The 15329-nt window shown below is 40.0% G+C and overlaps 1 protein-coding gene across 2 annotated transcripts in view; it reads right to left on the reverse strand.

Moving 5' to 3' along the window:
- Positions 1-2431, reverse strand: part of Arhgap29 (Rho GTPase activating protein 29) — a 69002-nt gene extending 66571 nt beyond the window's left edge. Inside the window, exon 1 of one of the 2 annotated variants that reach the window (XM_013142968.3) lies at positions 2330-2431. The gene's annotated coding sequence lies outside the window, so the exon portion shown is untranslated. Of the gene's footprint in view, positions 1-1915; positions 2188-2329 lie in introns of those variants that run through there. The other variant, XM_013142969.2, reaches the window with a different exon arrangement.
- Positions 2432-15329: the final 12898 nt, after the last annotated feature.

Raw genomic sequence — 15329 nt, forward strand, 5'->3', positions numbered from 1 at the left:
GTTAATTTTCCCCCATCCCTTCCTTAGAAACTAAAACAATGGCACTGAAAATTTTCTCAGCAATACAGACTGGAACTTTTTTTTTTTTTTTAAAGAAAAAGTCTTATCTAGAAAGGCAGTGTCAGGGGCTGGGGATTTAGCTCAGCAGCATAAGTACCTGCTTTGCTAGCAGGCGGTTGTGAGTTCAATCCCCGGTACCAAAAAAAAAAAAAAAAAAGGCAGTGCCATCTCATGTCTGCTCTCTAAAAAAGTGGCTCATTTGTTTATCATAGTAATCATAAAGAAAGAATAAAATGCATACATACCACAAAAGACCTTTATCATGCTAGAATGTGCTTATCTACCTTTTAACCTCCCTTATTTCTTTATGCGCATTCTTTGTGTGAATAATTGATTACCATGCTGGAGATGAGTGGGAAATTAAAAACAAACAAGCAAACACATTATTTCCAAAGCCTTAAAGCACAAACATGTAAGCTGGATCAGTGACATTCTGATATACATTAGAGATAACCAACAGTTTTGTCCACAAGGACCCTTTTGTGCATCTCTCAGGAAGCCCATATTATTAGGCCTTAGACCTTATTTCTCTTCATTTATTGTTATGGATAAATATGCATTGAATAGATGGAAACATTCTACTGGACTCTGTCTAGCCTGATGAGATCCTACAACATTTTCTAAGTAGTGAATAAATTACCAGTGACACAAGAATTAAAATCCTTTTGAGGGACCAGTTTAATGCAGGAGTAGTATTAAACCCTGAGACCAACAGCAGGTGTAAAAGCCCACATTCCTAGGTGAAGGGCTTTTTACCACTGGGAGGTGACAGTGCTGATAACTGAGGTGGATGCTCAGCTATTTTAGGAAGATGGGGGAGTGGGAATGACCAGCCACCATATAATCACTCAATAGTGCTTTTACCATCTCAGCCAAAGTTCTGTTTCCTACCAGTTAGGGGACAAACACTTCCTAACCTGGCCTATCTTACTTTCTTCAAGAATTTTCTCAAAAACACCAGAGCTATACATACTGTACAGCTAGTGGAGCCTAAGCGTCAGAGTTCTTCACTTGCAATTTCCTCAATAAGGAAGCATTTCTAGGTAGGTGTTTTTGGCAAATTGCCTGAAGAAATCACTGAAGGACCTTAATTTCCAAGACTTTCATAACGTGTTGTGATTTACGTGTTGTGATTTATTAACTCATTGTAAATATTTACCTTTATACTTAATTTTGAATTCTTTTTCAGAAAGAGGGGACATTCCTTTTCAAACTCAATAGGAAGACGAAGCTAATGCCCAAAAGAAAGGAAAGAAAAAGGTAACTGTTGAACAAAGAGCTGCTCAGTCATTTCGGCTGCACTGCATATAGTCTTGAAACTTCTAGACAACACGAGGTCCCGTCTCCCAACTGGCGGACTGTTAAAGATCCGGAACCCCATAGAGTGGAACTCGCAACGGATCTTGATGAAAAGGAGAGTAAAACCGGCACGTTCCTGGTTCTAAAACAAGAGTCTTTAGCAACTTGGTTTTGGCTGAGGCAGGGCTTCCTCTGAATACTGGATTTCCATCCTAGGCAGGGATCTAGGACACTCAGGACAATTAAACACACAGGGTTACCCTCTCCTCTGTAGTAGTTGCACTCTCCCAGTTTACCAATTCCTAGTTTTGCAAAACACATTCCTGGGTCCTTGGACCACAGTTGGGAAGAAGGTGAAGGGGAACAGAAGAGACAGCAACAAGGGGAGGTCAGGAAAGGCGCGGAGTGCCTCAGGGACGCGCCAGGGGAAATGCTCGGTGCGGCACGGGCGGGTTTTGCACCTTAGGACCTGTCGCCCAGCTGATAAGCAGCCAAGGTCGCGATGGAGTGTGCTAAGAAAATGTAAATATGGAATATGAAGTACTTGTTACTTTACCTCAGCCTCTGAATGTCGGACTGAAATTTTAGAAAACTTCACCAAACTTCCCAAAGAGATTCCACTGAGAGAGACGGAGGAAGGCCGGGGAAGGAAGTCAGGGACAGGGTAAAGCAGCCCGCAAAGCGACAGAGCGGCGACAGCTCGGGCGGTGGGTGAGACGCGGCTGCCCGAGGCTCGAAGCAGACCGCACAGCCAGGGCGCCCCGCGACAGCCTCTCCCGCGGCCGCAACGCCCTCCTGCGCCCGAAGCCCGGCTCGCGCCCTCCGCGAGGACCGAGCGCCGCAACCCCGCAGCCCCGCCCCGCTCGTGCCCGCGCGGGCCTCTCACATCCCAAACTGCGACTCTTAAATTGCCGGCGCGTGCACCCAACCCCAACCCCGGCCGCAGCGAGCGCCGCCGCCCCACACTCACGGGGCGCTGCATCCCGCGGCCCGGACGCCAAAGCTCAGGGCCGCAGCCCCCATCCCCCTCGCGAGGCCAACGGGCCGCAGCTGGGGCCGAGACGCGCCGGCCCCGCCCATCTCCCCGCCCCGGCCCCGCCCAGCCCCTCGCCCCGCCCCGCCCCCTGGCTCTGGTCCACGAGTCCAGTCCGCCTGGACTGCTCTGGCAGGGCAGCCTACCGCAGCAGGTGGACGAGCGTCGGTGGGGCCGGGGCCGTGCCTCGTGCCTGGGTCCAACTGGGTTCTCACCGTCACGGGACAAGTCGAGCGCAGCTGAGCAACGGTGCTGTTTAGGCAAAAATCACCTGTCCCTCTCTAGCAGGGAGCAAATCTTTAGTCCTTCTTTCGTGGGACGTGTTGCTTGCTGGTGGACACTATGAATTCTATTTAATCAGGACTCTGGCCCTCAATTTGTTTTGGCAGCTTTCCTCCCCATTCTCCTTTTTCTTTCGAAGCAAAATACATTTCACATCTGTCTTTAAAATGCTTTTCTTTCTTCAATTTACTGTCATTTCCGGAAAAGTACTCGAAACATGAACTTTTATGCACAGCACATGGAAGTGCTCGATAAATTCTACCGCAGTTAGCTGCATATCCCTCTAACCATGCAACTTGCCGCTTACCATTCAGTGTTCCTGATTAATGAAACTTAGCAACGTGAGGGAAAATGAACGACCAGAATTAAATCATTTATCTCGATGTTGGATTACACATCATAATAAAGGGCAAAACAGTGTTTATATTGAGCAGTTAGAGTACTATACATATTAGTTACATGCAGAATATTTTTTTCTGTGAGCTATGTTGTCACATAACAGATAGTACATGTCAAATAACAGGCAGTCATAAATGAGCAAAATCATGGAAGATAGTACTTGGAAAAGTTTCTCAACCTCATTCTCCTCTTAAATCTTTCTCAAAGTAGATGTGACATCTTTAATCTTCTCTCCATTAACGAAAGGGAATGTGATATTTGAAACACTTCCAGGGAAGATGACTTGTTTTGTTTTTTGTACTGGGGATCCAACTCATCCTTGCACTTACCAGGCAAGTGCTTTAGCCACTAAGCTAAATCCCCAGCCTGATTGTTCATTTTTACAATAAGATAAATACTATTATTAACTTAGAATTAATGTCAAAAATCTACTATCAGTAGAAGCAGTTGTGTTTGCAAAGAAATTAAGGAATAAAGGGCAAAACCTCCACCAAAATCGTCTAAAAGTGTCACAGAACTTGCCCTGAAAATCCTGACATACCAATTTGTTTTAAAAAGCAAAAAGAAATAAAGTATTTCTTGGTTAAAGTAGGTCATGATAAGGCTTGGGGATGTAGCTCAGTGGCATGGCACCTGCTTGGCAAGCGTGGGATCGTGAATTCAATTCTGAGTACCAAAAAAAAAAAAAAAAAAAAAAAAAAAGTAGACAATGGCTTTGGTGGACAGGGAATAACTTAAAAACGAGACCAGAAGCATAATTCAGTACAGATTAATAATATATATATATGACAGATGATGTGGTATTTTTGTTATAATTGCGGCACGTAGCATGCAAACACTGTATTCATTGATATGTTTTTCATTCCTTCCATGATTAAAAAAAATGCCACCTCTCTTCTGAAACCTTCTGAAACCTTTCTCCTTTCTGAAAATTAATCTTATTTGACATTCTATTGTTCCTGGAATGCCTGGGTTGTGTCCTACCATGATGAAGAATGAAACCACGGATGAAGAAGGTAGGATACAAACAAATTTCTTTTAAAGATTTAAAGGCAAGGAAGTAAAGCTCCTGCTAGCCAGGAGGGGGTTATGACAGGACACCCTTTTGGGCTTTTTGTCTAAGGATTTTTAAGGGATTAGGAAGGGAACTTGTAACATGTGTAAGCAATGTAAATTCTATCCTATAGGAGACTCCATACTATTTAGGGTCTATCTATATTGTGTTCACGCAGTACCCACACATGGCTCATGTGCCCTTGAGCCAGAGACTTGCCTGATCATTCTCTGAGGAAGTCCCAGAACAACCTCAGGTCTGCTGGTAGGTATTTTGTAAGATTCCTGGAGAGTGATGATTGTTGCATTTTGAGCTGCTTTTCCTGATTTTTGGTCTGCTGACCTTTCTGCCTAATAGAATCCTAACTCCTGTCTTACTAATTCCTGTTACATTCCCCCTCTAAGAGGTGACCCTCATTCCCATTAGGAAAAAGGATGATAACCACTCTAGCTGCTTCAGCTATAGAGGAGCAGTGAGAAGGAATTGGCAGTCAGACGCATTGTCTAGAGGACCTGTGTCGTGGCCTATGATAGAAATCAAGTGACATTTCCATGGGGAGGTTCCATCTGTGTTACCATCTGAAGTTTAATAGACTGTAGGCAAGAGAAACAAAGCAGATGAGGACATTTAGTAAACAGGGTCTAAAAATACAGACGTGTAGCAAGAGTATCAACATGAATATGAAGGGTTTACCAAGCCTACCCTATAGGGATTTAAGGAGGTAGCCCCTTGGAACTAGACAAGAGGAGAGACTACTTTAGATGGATTCCAAAGTAAAGATGGACTTTGATGTTGGGAAGATGGGTTGATTAAAGAATCAGGCATCAGAAAGGGCACTAACAACAGTACATTTCCCCCTCCTTAAGAAAGGCAGCATGCCTCCAAGAAACGTAAGAGTCTCTTGGAGAAGAAACAGAGGCCAGTTCATGCAAGAGAGGTAGCAGTGGTTCTGCGTGAAAGCCAGGCAAACTTAAAGATTGATCATAAGCCTGTGTCAGTAGGGGAGATGTTGGCATTTCAGGGTGACCATGCATCTAAGGAAGAACGTCTGGTTCCAAAAAGTTAGTCATCTATGCATACAGGGAAGTTTTTAATAATGTGATCTGGGAGGGTTTGACATGCAATATTTTGAGTTATAAGTGAAAAGAAAAAAATGGATGACAAAATAATGTCTTGTCTCACTGAGTTAAAAACTTAAACAGTGAGAGAGAGAAAATTAGATGTGACTATTGGTGTCATTACTTCTAACATGGATCCTGCCCATATTCCTGAATACTTATGGTATTTGTTTCCTTATTGAAAAGGGGTAAGACAAGTTGAGGTACTTATAATACCATCACTCTGTTCTCTTTCAAGTTCCCAGTGAGCTCCTACTTCTTTTTCTTCATAGTCTCGTATATATTGGAAAAAGTTACGGAGGGAGAGGCCAAGAAACCTCAGTACAGGTCTTGTGCCATCAATGTTAGAGAAGCAATAAGAAGACTTAAGATGTAGAAATGTAACCTGTCCTGTAGGCTGATAGTTCTGTCCTGAGGAAGTATTTGTCCAGGCGGGAAATTGAGGCCAAGCCCCTCTGTCTCTGAGGGTAGAAAGCCCAGGCAATGGTACAAAAGAAGGTCAGACAGCACTGTTTTCAGAGTCTGAGAGTCAAAGGATTCCTACTTTTTTTGAGGATTCGTTCCAAAAGAATGGTGGCAGTTGAGTTGGAGCTTCCCATTTTTCTGAAAAACCTCAAAGGGACAGAAGGCATTCCTTGCTTTACCTATTGAAGTACTCCCTGGACAAAGCATCCTTTGACTGCCTGTGAGGCCCCAGATGCTAGGAATTACAGAGGAGGTAAAAGTACCAAATTAATTTCTCTGACCACCATACTCTTTACCTTCTCTTGTGTCTTTAAAGCCATGTCATTGTGACCAGTAGTTGACCTTTCTTTACCCAAAAGAACTTAAAATACTTCTACAAGTGAAACCAAAGAAAACCTTCTCTTATGTGCCAAAGGACAATCAAAGCTAACATGAGACAGGATCTTGGGGGTCATAAAATCAGGCAAAATAGTTCAAGCATTCTTTTAAGGCTAAATTTGCCCTTAAGCCCAAACTTAGAGCAGAGATCTTGGTTAGACCCAGCTGGTCATCTCTTTATCAGGCTGACACCAACAAGTGCCCCTATACCTCATCCCTAGCTAAGAAAATAGAAAATCTGGGGATAAAAGAACAAGAAGTCAATAAGAAGCAAGCCCTCCTTGTGAGTCAGTGCTATGCACAGGCTGCTTGGGGCAGAACCAGTGCCAGCCTTTTCCTGTGAGTCAATGCCATTTGTGGACTGTGGGGAAAGAGAACAAGAAGCCAACGAGAAGCAAACCCTCCCCGTGAGTCGGTGCCATGCATAGGCCACACAGGGGAGAACCAGACATGAGCCTTTTCCCATGAGTTAGCGCCATTCAGAGACTGGGAGTGAGAACCAGATGCTAGCACCTTCTGGTGCACGGGCTGGGATACAAAAAGAGTCAACCACTCCCCACCCACCCACCCCTGCTGTAAGTGAATGGCTGATCTGGAAAAACACAGCTTGCAATGATACCTATTGAGGTAAAATACAACTTAATGTTTATAGTGTTTAGTGTTTTACTGACTTTGCAGGCCTAAAGTTGGTAGTCTGATCATCTATTCAGAGGATAACAGTATACAGTGTAACATCTATGGGAGATCTCCTTCTGAAGATGGTAGTCATTGTTAATTCTGTATTATCTTGTTTTGAAGTCCTTTATTGTGTTCATTGCTTTGTTTTTATTGGTTCTCTTCTGTTCTGTTTTGTTTGATTTTTACTACGTCTGAAGGCCTGGGCAGCTATTTTGAAGACCACAATAGACCATTGCTGATTTTCTAGTATCTTGTTTTGAAATCCTCTATCACTTACACTGTTTTGTTTTGGTTGGCTTTATTTTAAGTGTGCTTGGTTTTTTCCCTCTTTAAAACAAAAATTTTTTAAAAAAGAAAATAAAACTTCTACCATCTAGCTGTGGTGTCCCTCATCCTTGTACCCCCAACACTGGAGACAATAAAGAAGACCATTGCTGGCAGTTCGTTTGAGAGAGGAGTTGGGATCGGGGGACAATTTGACAATGTTATAGTCCTTTAGTCACCTTTGAGCAACAAGGAGGTTCAGAAGGAACAGCTTAGCCTCAATCAAACTAATAAGAGCAAAAACTTATACAAACATAAATAATTTCTTTCATAAACTTCATCCTCTGCAAATCTTTCTCGACATACTTGGACCTCTTAGTATGCTTCTACCTTTCCTACTTTTTTTTTCAACCTTTGTTGGACAAAACCTTACCATATAAAGTCCTCTCATATCAAAGATATATGTTTATACTTTTAATTTTCTTCATCTTTCCTTTTCTAGCCTACTTATTGGTTTCTTTCTCTAACAAGTCAAGTAGCTGCTTAGATTTTAAAATGTCCCCAGTATGTTTTTTCCCTTTGGTTTCAGAGTAAATTTTCTTTTCTTTTCTTTTCTTTCTTTCTTTCTTTCTTTCTTTCTTTCTTTCTTTCTTTCTTTCTTTCTTTCTTTCTTCTTCTTCTTCTTCTTCTTCTTCTTCTTCTTCTTCTTCTTCTTCTTCTTCTTCTTCTTCTTCTTTGTTTTTTAGGCAGGGTCTTGTTGTATAGTCTGGGGTAGCCTTGAACTCGCTATCTAGCCCAGGTTGGCCTGAAACTCATGACAATTCTCCTGCCTCCACCTCTCAAGTGCTGGGATTACAGCCATGTACCACCACACCCAGCTTTACATTAAGTTTAGAAATGTTTAAATTTTAATTAGGATTGGCTAAACAACATATTTCTGATGGTCTGAAGCATTGTCCTTATACTAGCTCAAGCAAAAAGCAGCAAAAGAGCAAATTAACCATGTAAGTGCAGTTTGAGAACTAGTCAAATACACAAGAAATGTTTTAAGCACACTACCTAAATGAAAAATGGCAACTCAAATTGGAATCCAGAAGTAAACTTATAAATCAGCCAAGATTTGCCCCAATGGGCTCTTGATATGCCTTCAAAGGTTCCAGGAAGGTTGTTCCCTCCTTTGGTTCCCTCCTTAGGAAGGAGCTGACCCCAATTTTGCCATCAATTAGAGCTTAGCATAGCCTATATACCATTCCAGAGCCTTTTTTTTTCCAGATCAACTTCAGAAATAAAAGCCATAGGCTTTTTCTAAAAGCACCAGTTTATCTGACATTTAAGAGGCTAGGGAGTAATTTAATAGATAGGCATGGTAGAACAAGAGTTTGAGTGACAGGAAAAATGTCACTCAGAAGAGAGTAACTCAGAAGAGAAACAAAGAATTACAGATAAGACTCCCAGAACTCTGAAGCAATCAGGGCAAAACAGGGTGCAGGAAAAGATTATGTGGCGAAGATAATTTATTTATTTTCTGCTGACACATGAAACATAAATCTAGCAGATGCATGTGAGTTATCTTGAGCTCTTTGGAGCCTACAATGTTCTATCCCAATATTGTATTGAGCAGAAAGCCACAAAGAAAAAGAACATACAAGATACGGACTTTACTTACTTTTTAAAAAATCCTTGAGGAGCCCTCAGATATGTAACATCAGGGTTGCATCCCATAGTGACAAAAACTGAAACTGTAGGTGGGGAAGCAGGTCACACAAAAATTTATTTAAAAGATATAAAGGCAAGGAAGTAAAACTTCAGCTAGCCAGGAGAGGGGTGTGAATAAGATATTCATGAGGGATCTTTGTCTAGACTGAGTTTTTAAGGTGTTTAGAATAGAGCTCACATGCAAGCAATATCATTTCTATCTTACAGGAGACTGCATACTTTTAGTGTCTAATCTATGTGATGTTACTGACAATGCAGTGTCCATGCATGGCCCATGTACCCTTGAGCCAATGTCCTACCTGATCATGCTCTGAGGAGGTGCCAGATAGCCACGGACACCTGGCAAATGTTTTTGTAAGATTCCTGGAAGATCATGACTCAACAGACTATGATTTGAGCTTTCTGATTCCATTTTGGGGCCACACTCCTTCCTGTCTAATAGAATCATGACTCCAGCCTAATTCTTATTATAATATGATACATAGAATACTATGTCTGTGGCACTTGTGCTTCTGGGCCACATGTACACGATACTGTTTATACTAAATGGATTAACAGTTTCATAGAAAAAATAAAAGCTTTATAATATTACATTACCTACTTGTGTGTGACTCAGAATGGGCTCTCACTAAGCATTTTCTGGAGAAATGTTGAAGAAATGATCAGTAGTTCCAAAAAATAAAAATTCTTCCAGAGTACACTTTTTTAAAAATTTTGTGTTTATAATAAGCTGTACTCAATTCACCAGCAACTAAAGGAGCCAAATGCAATAACCACAAAAACCTCATATCTAAAACAAAGCCAGTCCCAGAGATCACAGGCTCTGAAGAGAAGTGACTGACCATGAAGGTACATGTTACATGTGGACATTGACAATGGGAGCCCAGCCACCCAATGAATCACCTGCCTCGTAACATTTCATTTTTATCGGTACCAGGGATCGAACTCACGACTGCCTGCTTGCAAGGCAGGAGCTTATGCCGCTGAGCTAAATCCCCAGCCCCCTCGTAACATTTCAGTGTGTCAGTCTGTTCAAGAGGGGGCAACATTTTCAGCAACCCTATCCTATTTTTATTCATTCTACAAATAGTTGTATTTTCAGTGTGTAGGGCATTGTTCTAAGCACAGGGGACATATTAGAGAACTTAGGGAACTTAAAATCCACTCTCGGTTTCTCTTCAACTATAATTAAATACCTGGGAAAGGAAAAGAAATAATAGTAGCAGGCAGGGGTAGCCCAAAGGCAGGCAGGCTCCCTTGGACTAACACTGTCCGTTTTGATAGCCCATTTTGAAAGAATGCCAAAGAGCCTAACAGGCTACAATGAATAAAAAGTGTCCAGATTCCAAAGTGAACAAAACTCACCAAGCAGGTTATTAATCTTGATTCCATGATGTTTGTAATTGAGAAACAAGGAGTCAACTCAGTGCACACACTGGAAATGAATGTAAGAGACATTACAGACATGCAGGGACTCTGTGTCAGGAGGACAGGAAACCGAGTAAGACTGACTAACAAAAATAAAGAAAAACTCATGTGTATGGATATGATGTGCTCATGTTTTTATTAGATTAAAGTATATTTATGATTAGATTAAGGAATTATTCTTATACTCTGTAAATGCCCTTGTAAACGCCTTTTGATGACATAAACTTCTGTATTTGTGCCACTTGATATCTAGACCTACATAATATCCTAACATCATGTGTTAATAACTTCCCCTTGTAATTATTGGCCAGTGAAAAAATGACCTTAAAATTTCAGTTATTGCCACTACTATGAGTAAAGATGATGACTAGTCATTCATGCTTTATCATCCCCATTTTACAAATGAAAAACTGTTCCACAGAGCAAATAAGTTGGATGATAACCCCCTTCTTTTTTTGTGTGGTGTTGTGGTCAAATTCAGGGCTTTGACAGTAAGACAATTGCTTTACCAGTAAACTACACTTCAAGTGCCTCAATAATTTCTGTCTTTTTATTTGGCCTTATGAACGTTGACATTAATATGAAGTTAAGTTTGACCATACTTTTCTTAGAAAAGAGACGGTAAGGGATCCCTTTTCTTCTACCTCTGCTACTATGTCCTTCTTGCTCTTTCCCAGATCCCCCAAGGTCCATATCACTATTCCCACTACTAACTTGATATTGGATTACTAGTTTATTTATATATTGTTTTACTGCCCCTCACTAGTGTGGGAATGTAAGTTCCATCAAAGAAGAGATTATGGCTACTTTGTTCACCACTCTATTCCCACCCCCTGGAAAAGTATGCGGAATTAATCAGTCAACAAAATGTGTTAAAGACAGTATACATGTCCAAACATTAGATTTGTCATTTGAAAAGATTCATTTGTTAACATTTTGAAAGTTTTGATAGGTAGGAGAACTATATTGCTTTGTTTGACAATGATTTTTACATTAGCTCCTTGTAATCAATATATTAACCTCTGGCAAGTTTAATTGTTTCATCAAATCTTTATCTGAAAGAATCATCAGTAACTCTAGAATCTTAAATTATTTCCTTCCTTCTTTAAAGTGGAGGGGTGAATATTTTTTGCTATCTTTTATCATCTATTCAATGAAATGCTAGCTATCTAAGAAAATAATCATAGCTACCCCTAACTTACGTATTTTATTCTGTTATCTTTACAAAATCCCTGTAAAATGAGATCCTTTTTTTGTGAGAGAAATTCATAATTTTTTATTAGAAGCATGAGCTCACATACTCCATTCTTTATTGTATAAGGAAAGCTGGGCCCCTTTTCCCAGATATCACAAATTAATGGCTTAATTAAACTACAACACTGACCAGGATTCTTCTGTATGAAGGTTTTAAAATCTAAGTCCATGAAATTAAATCAAAGAAACTGCCTGAATTATTCTTAGTTTATTGAGTAAATATTTAGGTACACTAACATGCTTCAATATTGTTCTACAAATTTACTCCTATTATTTTGAAAGTCTGACTTATTATTGCTATTAAGACCTCCTAGAAAATGGGTAACTTAATGAACATCCAATGAAAAGCTTGGTTTGTTCTTGAAGCAGAAAGCTAGACTGGGGAATTCTGGAACACACACACTTTACTTTCTCCTAGGGGAAGTCTGGCTGGCTTTAGGAAGGAATAGAGCCCAGTGGAAACATTATTAAGCTCTTTCTTCATCTACCCGCTGAACAAATATTGCTGAACCTCTGAGAAACAATGCTACCACTAGTGACTTTATTGAGTGTTTATCTTTCTAACTGCATATTTATATAGGGGTAGTTGCTTGCAGCATGCTTGCCAGAGGATTGGGAAGTAACTTCTTGTAAAAACTGAAAATATTTGATTTACAAACATTTTTAAATTCACTCAAGAGGACATTACATCTCACAGCATCAGAGGTATTGTTATACTGCTATTATTATACAATGTAAATACCTGGATTTAAATTATTTTATTCTGAAATTATTATCCCAATAGTTGACAGAAAGGGATGTATAAGAAAAAAGAAAATATAAGAAAAAATAGTATGATGAATTAATAATCCTCAATATTGTCATCTAGAAATGTTTATAGACACTTTAACTTCAAAGACTTTTAACTATTGATTGAAATTCTTGTTTGAAGTTTGCTGCTGTTATTTTCTATTTTTTTTTTAACTTTAAAGAACAAGACGAAACAAAGCCAATTAGACAATGCAGTGAAATTGGTACAGAACTTCACGGCAGAATATGGGGATAACAGTAATAGATACCATAGTATATCTTGTTATCTTCATAATAGTTGTCCAGTCAACTAGGTATAGTGAAATCAAACCAAAAACAGAACATTATAAAACCAATTAAGAGAGAATATTAAATAGAGAAAAACAATTAATCATAACAAACAAAACAGTGAAAACATTTGCCTTCAAACAGAAGATAGAAGGAAATCCACCCTATTTGGTATATTGCATAGGGTCATCCTCCCAAGAGGTGCTCAGACCTCTGCCCCCAGCTGCTAACGGGAGTGTTGGGTTGGGGTTGGGATGTTTGATTCTCAGCCCATGCGCCAGTAGGCTCACAGGAACTGCTGACTGGTTCTCCTCCTGGCTCGTGCCGGGGTGCTTACCAAAAAGTGCCTGAAAGCTGCTGCTTTTAAAACAACAGCAAAAATTCAAACAAAATAGATTTTTGTTGATGGATTGCTGTTCTTTATCTTATTGTGACTGAAGATATATTTGGTTTTGGATGTATATCAATGCATTAAATTTTTATCTAGAAGCTAGATGGTACTAGAATATACAAGGTCACAGACATAACTATATATCCTGCCAGCCAAAAAACTGATGAAATAGCTATTATGTAACATCACTGAAACCATCTGCTTAGCATATTCAGGGTGGAGAACACATGGAATAGCAAATAAGGTCTCAAGATAGCAAGTTGCCTTGCTTAAGAACCAACCTGTACTGGTCAGCAAGGTAAAACATATTAGCTCTCCATGAAGGTGGCTTGATTAGAATGGATGAGGCTGAGCTGATTTCTAGTAACTTCCCTCTGTGTTATGACTAAGAACCAAGAAGGGGAAAATGACTAAAAGATAAAAGATACAAGATTTAAAAAAAAAAAAAAACACCTACCAAGACCCAGAATCTGAGGAAATGAACAGACCCATAGTCTTTGGGTTGCTTAGAGACTCAAAAAAGGACACCTACAGGATGTGAGCCAATGGACAGTGGATCCAGAAGATGTGCAAGGCTTTTCACAGAGAACCGAATTTTACACAGACTTTCTTGCACATCAGTATGTCAGTGAAATGGAGCTGCCAATGCCAACAGCAATTTTGTATTCATGAATCAGTGTTTGTAGTGCTGTGGAAACTGAAGGGTCGGTGGTTTTGGTAGTGATCGCAGGGCAGGACTGTGGGGAGAAGGAAAAGGTAAAGGAGTCAGCGACTGAGCTTGGAGAAAATGTCCTGAAAACAAGTAACTACTGATTTACTTAACAGTGTTATGAGCTTAATTATGTCCTTCCAAAATTTGTATGTGGAATTCCTAGCCTTTAGTACCTCAGAAAGTGACTCAGACTCAGTTATTTGAAAGAGAGAGCCTTAAAGGGGGCTTAAGTAAAAATGAGATCACTAGTGTGGCTCTGATATACTGACTGACACCTTATGAGAGCTTAAGGCACAGATACACACAGGAGGAAGCCCGTGTGGAAATCCCGGGAGAAGGCAGCTATCCATCTACAATGTGAGAGAGGCCTCAGAAAAAAGCAACTATAAGGCTGAGCGTGGTGGCTCACACCTGTAATCCCAGCACTCAGGAGGCTGAGGTAAGGGAATCATTACAAATTGGAGACCAGCCTGGGCTACAAAGTGAGCTCAAGGCCAGCCTGAACTGCATAGAGAGACCCTGTCTCAAAAAGACAAAAAAAAAAAAAACAACTATGCCAACACCTTGATCTCACACTTCTGCTCTCTAGAATTTACGCTGTTTAAACAGCCTCGTCTGAAACACTTGATGCAGCAGCCCGAGAAAACTACAAACAGACATCACCATCTGAGTTTCAGGAATCCAATAATAATAGCATTGGTAGACTCTCATCGGACCAAGACCATCACCTTGCCCACTCTGTAAAAGTATTAAATACAGTTGTAACTGAAAGTTGCTGTTGTCTAACTCTTTAAGTGGAACATTGCTTCTCCCTAATACTCCCAAGTCAGAATGAGTCAGTATCACTCCTACTCTGGGGTGTGGACCACAATGCAGCATCATATCCACTGCAATATTGTCATTAAAATCAGAAGGCAGGATGTTTACAAGCCTAGTGTTCTGTAAGTATTTTCAGTGGGAGGAGGTTGATTAGTTTCTGCTCAGAATTGGAGGAATTCCCTGGTCTCTGTATTGGTATGCAGCTGTGGAAGATTTACTGCCTGGTTCATAATCTAAGCTCAATAAGCATTAATTTATTTCTCTTTCCTTTTTGAATTCATTGTGTTTCACAGTGTATAAGGCTGTGTCACATCCTTATCTCAACTAACTAACCTTCAAGACTATTCTGGAAATATAATTGTTGTTATCATCCTTATTTGAATGACAAGAAAACAGTCTCAAAGAGAATGAGTTATTTACTTAGAGTTGGACACACATATTAATAGCGGAGATTAAACTCAAAGCAAGGTCATCTGTCTCTTTAAAGCAGGACTTTTCACTATCCTCTCGACAGGTAAATACTGAACTTCTATTCCCTCTGTAAATTTCAAATAGTCCATTTTAATCAAAGAATGGCATTTTCTAAGTATTAATGCTTACTATTCAGATTGTAGCTACACTAAAAATTTTATAAGAATAATTATTTCACACAATCAAATGGGCAGAGGAGGAAAAGGTGTTCAGAAACTTTATGGGTTACTTCTTCACTGCCCTTTTTCAGAATTCCTAAAGAGTCGCTAGAAGATAAGGCACTAATCTTTATATATTCTATTATTTATTTTTCATTTTATTTTCAATATGTATGTCTAGGGGTAAGAAAGCAACAACATTGTTTCATATTCTTTATGTTAGACTTACAAGTAAACTTTTGGAATACAATCCATTTATTGGTCAAATTAAGA

Source organism: Cavia porcellus, unplaced genomic scaffold (genome assembly GCF_034190915.1).
Source record: "Cavia porcellus strain 051 isolate PalLab524CR breed Dunkin Hartley unplaced genomic scaffold, mCavPor4.1 scaffold_1, whole genome shotgun sequence".
In the NCBI taxonomy this organism is placed as follows: Eukaryota; Metazoa; Chordata; class Mammalia; order Rodentia; family Caviidae; genus Cavia; species Cavia porcellus.